This window comes from Vanellus vanellus, assembly GCF_965231255.1.
Source record: "Vanellus vanellus genome assembly, contig: HAP1_SCAFFOLD_2099, whole genome shotgun sequence".
Classification (NCBI taxonomy): domain Eukaryota; kingdom Metazoa; phylum Chordata; class Aves; order Charadriiformes; family Charadriidae; genus Vanellus; species Vanellus vanellus.
In genome coordinates, this window is record NW_028127341.1 from 13377 (window position 1) to 18879 (window position 5503).

At 64.4% G+C, this 5503-nt stretch overlaps 1 long non-coding RNA gene across 2 annotated transcripts; it reads right to left on the bottom strand.

Annotated features, from left to right (window-relative positions):
• Positions 1–1755: 1755 nt before the first annotated feature.
• LOC309685344 lies at positions 1756–4686 on the bottom strand. 2 transcript variants are annotated; one of them, XR_014270435.1, is made up of 3 exons: positions 4374–4686; positions 3389–3562; positions 1756–2058 (listed from the first exon to the last, which is right to left on the bottom strand). It is a non-coding gene; the product is annotated as an uncharacterized lncRNA (long non-coding RNA). The 2 variants fall into 2 exon arrangements; XR_014270436.1 differs by having other exon boundaries at positions 1756–2061.
• Between the last annotated feature and the right edge of the window lie 817 nt (positions 4687–5503).

Here is a 5503-nt window from a genome sequence, read left to right on the forward strand (position 1 = left end):
ACTTCACACACATCCCCCAACTCTGCACCCCCAAACCCCACATACACCCCCACTCTGTGCCCCCAAACCCCCATGGACCCCCAGACCCCCCCAAACCCCACTTACACCCCAACTCTGCACCCCCGAACCCCTATAGAACCTCATCGACCCCTCAAACTTCACATACATCCCCCAACTCTGCACCCCCAAACCCCACAGATCCCCCAAACCCCACATACACCCCCATTCTGGGCCCCCAAACCCCACAGCCCCCTAAATACTATACCCCCAAACCCTGTTGCCCCCCTCCCCCCCAAACCCTCTATCTCCAACCCCACACACCCCCAAATGCTGCAGCCCCCCCCCAAACATGGACCCCCAAACCCCACAGCCCCCAAAAACCCCGTGGACCTCCACCCCTGCACCCCCAAACCCTATGCCCCCCCCCAAACCCCATGAAATCCCACCCCATGGACCCCCAAACCTCATTGATTTCCCCCCCATCACCCCCAAACCCTATAGACCCCCAAATCTCACAAACCCCAAACCCCATAGCCCCCCCCAAACCCTATTCCCCCCCCAACCCCCTCCCACACCCCCCCAAACCCCATGAACTCCCCCCCCGTGGACCCCCAAACCTCATTGATTTCCCCCCCCATCACCCCCAAACCCTATAGACCCCCAAACCCCATAGCCCCCCCCAAACCCTATTCCCCCACAAACCCCCCCACGCCCCCCCAAACCCCATGAACTCCCCCCCCCGTGGACCCCCAAACCTCATTGATTTCCCCCCCATCACCCCCAAACCCTATAGACCCCCAAATCTCACAAACCCCAAACCCCATAGCCCCCCCCAAACCCTATTCCCCCCCCAACCCCCTCCCACACCCCCCCAAACCCCATGAACTCCCCCCCCGGACCCCCAAACCTCATTGATTTCCCCCCCATCACCCCCAAACCCTATAGACCCCCAAATCTCACAAACCCCAAACCCCATAGCCCCCCCCAAACCCTATTCCCCCCCCAACCCCCCCCTTGCACCCCTAAACCCCATGAACTCCCCCCCCCGGACCCCCAAACCTCATTTATTCCCCCCCAATCACCCCCAAACCCTATAGACCACCAAACCCCATAGCCCCCCCAAACCCTATTCCCCCCCCTTAACCCCCCCACACACCCCCCTAAACACCATGAACTCCCCCCCGTGGACCCCCAAACCTCATTTATTCCCTCCCCATCACCCCCAAACCCTATAGACCCCCAAATCTCACAAACCCCAAACCCCATAGCCCCCCCAAACCCCATGAACTCCCCCCCCCCGTGGGCCCCCAAACCTCATTGATTTCCCCCCCATCACCCCCAAACCCTATAGACCCCCAAACCCCATAGCCCCCCCCAAACCCTATTCCCCCCCCAAACCCCCCCACCCCCCTAAACCCCATGAACTCCCCCCCCGTGGACCCCCAAACCTCATTTATTCCCCCCCCATCACCCCCAAACCCTATAGACCCCCAAATCTCACAAACCCCAAACCCCATAGCCCCCCCCAAACCCTATTCCCCCCCCCGCGCCCCCCCCCCCCGCCCCACAACCGCACTCCCCTCTCCTTAAAATTCATTTTATTGAAAAGAAACGTACAAAAAAAGGAACTGATCATATACAGCCGCTCTCAGCCCCTATATACAACCCCCCCCGCCCCTATATACACTCTCCCCTATATATAATATACATTTCCCCCCCCCGCCCCCCCCCTTATATACATCTCATACAGTATATACACAGCGCTGCGCCCCCCCCCCCCCAAGTGAGGGGGTTTACAACCGCAGCAGCACCATATAGAAAAGGGAAAGGGGGTGGTTTTTGGGGTGCCCCCCCTCCCTTCCTCCCCCTCCTCCCCCAAATAAAAACCCCAATAAATTATAAATTAAATAAATATCATTTTTTTTGGGGGGGGGTGGGGAGGGGGGGGCACTAGTTGCCTTCCCGCGCTTGTAGGTTGTAGACGGCTCCCAACAACTGCGAGACCAAACGGTAGAGGTGACCCCAAAAAACGCCGCCGACGCCGCCTCGCTGCTCCCGCTGCTGCCGAAGGGGCTTAATTAGCGTTAATTAATCCTTAATTAGAGGGGGGGGGGTGTGATTTTTATGGGGTGTGTCGTATCCCCCCCCCAAACCTTCGCGCCGCCGCTTGGCTCGCAGCCTTAAGAGCTATTTATAGGTTGTGAGTCAGCGGCTGGCTCGCACACGCGCGTGCAAACAAGCCGCCGGCTCCTCGTAGGGGAGGGGTTTGGGGTGAATTTGGCCCATTTTGGGGTACCCCCCCCCCAATTTTGCGTAGGGATCATCCCTCAAATAACAGCCCCCCCCCCCCCTTCCTTCCTTGCGGTGTGGAGGGATAACGCTGGGAATGGGGGGGGGGGAAAGGGGAGATTTTGGGGTGCCCCCCCAAATTTGTTCCTGGGGGAATGCCCTTCTCAATTTGGGGCGCCCCCCCTAAATTTGGGGGGAGTACTCCCCTAAAATAACAGCCCCCCTCCCCTTCCTTCCTTGCGGGGTGGAGGGATAACGCTGGGAATGGGGGGGGGGGGGGAAAGGGGAGATTTTGGGGTGCCCTCCCCCAAATTTGTCCCTCGGGGAATGCCCTTCTCAATTTGGGGTGCCCCCCCCAAATTTGGGGCGCCCCCCCTAAATTTGGGGGGAGTACTCCCCTAAAATAACAGCCCCCCCCCCCCCCCTTCCTTCCTTGCGGGGTGGAAGGATAACGCTGGGAATAGGGGGGGGGGGAAAGGGGAGATTTTGGGGTGCCCCCCCCGAATTTGTCCCTGGGGGAGTGCCCCCCCCCTAAATTTTGTGGTGCCCCTCCCCAAATAGAAACACCCCCCTCCCCCCCCCAAATAACAACTCCCCCCCCCAGGGATGAATAGGGAATAACACTGTTAATGGGTGGGTAACCCCAGGAACGGGGGGAGGGGGGGGGATATGGGGGATTTTGGGATGCCCCCCCCAAAAAAGTGCCTCTGGGGGAGCCCCCCCTAAATTTTGGGGTGCCCCTCCCCGATTTTGGGGTGTCCCCCACGCAAATAACACCCCCCACAGGGATGCACTGGGAATAACGGATAGATAACAGTGACGATAGGGGGGAAGGGATAGGGGGGATTTTGGGGTGCCCCCCCCCCAAAAAGTGCCTCTGGGGAGCCCCCCCTAAATTTTGGGGTGCCCCCTCCCCGATTTTGGGGTGTCCCCCACGCAAATAACCCCCCACAGGGATGCACTGGGAATAAAGGATGGATAACAGTGACGATAGGGGGGGATAGGGGGGATTTTGGGGTGCCCCCCCCAAAAGTGCCTCTGGGTGACCCCCCCCCCTAAATTTTGGGGTGCCCCCCCGGATTTTTGGGGTATCCCTTACCTCGTAGGTCTGCTGGAAGGCGTCTCCCAGGCGGCGCAGGCGGGCGCCCAGTTCCCGCTCGGGACCGGGGGCGTCCCCGGGAACGTGACCGTTGGGGACAACCCCCCCTCGACTCCCCCCCCCCAATTTGGGGGGGGCCCCCGTGGGCTTCGTCCTCCGTGGGGTGAAATTCGCCTGGAGTGGGAGTGGATTGGGGGGGGGGGGGGGGTGTGTCAGTGCTTCCCGATGGTGAACCCCAAAATTCCCAGTATTTTGGGGGGGACACCCCCCCCCCCAAAAAAAAACACGAGTGGGAGTGGGGGGGGGGGCACTACCCTCATTTAAAACCAGTGAAGTGGCTCTGTGGGGTCTTGGGGGGAATGGGGACCCCCCCACGTGTGCGTGGACCCCCCCCCAGTGGGGTGTGGACCCCCCCACGGCCATAAGGACCCCCCCCACGTGTGCGCGGCCCCCCCTCCCCAGTGGCCATAAGGACCCCCCTATGGGTGTGTGGTCCCCCCCCGCCCCCACCAGTGGGGTGTGGACCCCCCTACGGCCATAAGGACCCCCCCCAGTGGGGTGTGGACCCCCCTGTGGGTGTGGGCCCCCCCCCCAGTGGGGTGTGGACCCCCCCCACGGGGTGTGTGGACCCCCCCACGGGTGCGTGGACCCCCCAAATGGCCATGAGGACCCCCCCTACGGCTATAAGGACCCCCCCCCATGGCTATAAGGACCCCCCCCAGGAGGTCTGAGGACCCCTCCACGGGTGTGTGGACCCCCCCCACGTCTTCGTGGCCCCCCCACGGGTGCGTGGACTCCCCCACGGGTGCGTGGACACCCCCCCCCCCCCAGCTTTGAGGACCCCCCCCCAGCTTTGAGGACCCCTCCCCAGCTATAAGCACCCCTCCCCCCGGTATAAAGACCCCCCCCCCGTGTTCGTGAACCCCCCCACGGGGTATGAGGACCCCCCCACGTGTGCGTGGCCCCCCCCCCCCCAGTTCCTCACCGTGGGCGTTGCCGTGGGGGGGTCCCGGCATCCCGCAGCCGTAAAATCCGAAATCCCGAGTGGGATGTGATGCGGAGGAGTTGGGGGGGGGAACCCCGGGACAGGCGCAACTTAAACGTGGGTGACGACGTGGGGGGGTCGCGACGATCCCACGCAGGACCAAAACTCCCCCCCGCTCCCCTGCAGGCAGGATGTGCAGGCAGGGCTGCTCCCCCCCCCCCCCCACCCCCCCCCGCCCCCCGCGCAGGCAGGAGGGGCAGGCAGGGGGCAGGCGGCTCGGCGTGGCCTCCCTTCCCGCAGCGGTCTGCCATCGCACCCGGGGGGCTCTGCGTGGAATTGGGGGGGGGGGGGGGGGAATTGTCACGAGTGGGGGGACACCCACACTAGGTTGGATCCCCCCCCCCCCCCATCGCTGCGCCCCCCCGGGAACCCACCAGGGGGCGCCCTGGGGAGCGGGCGGTGTTTGTAAACAAACCGGGCTGCGACCCCCCCCCCCCCCAACTCCACCCCCCCCCACCGCGGACACGCGTGGAAACCCACCGTGACACCCCCCCCGCCTCCACTCCTCCCCCCCCCATTTTTTTCCCCCCCACTCCCTTCCTCCTCCTCCTGCCCACGGGGGGGGGGGGGGGGGGGGGGGATCTGCCCGGACCGCCACACGTTGCCCCACACCCCCCGCCCCATATTTCCCACGCGGGGCACCCCACGCGGGTCCCCCCCCGCATCCCTTCTTCCCCCCCCCCCCCCCCCCTCCCCCCCCCCATCCTCCCCACGCCGGACACCCCACGGCTTCCTCCTCCCGCCCCACATCCCCCCTCCCCTCTCACTCCGCCCCCCCCCCCCCATTCCACGCGTGACTCCCCCCCCAAACCCCACAGTGTTTGTGTGTGTGTCCCCCCTCCACCCCACGGGGGTCCAACGCCCCCCACGCAGCCCTTCACACCCCCCCCACCTTGACCCCCCCCCCACGCCGGACACCCACAGCTTCCTCCTCCCGCCCCACACCCCCCACCCTCCCCACTCCGCGACCCCCCCACTCCACGCGTGACACCCCCCCCCCCCCATGTGTGTATTTGGGTGTGTTTGTGCGTGTCCCACTCCACCCCACGGGGGTGCCCCCCCCCCACCCC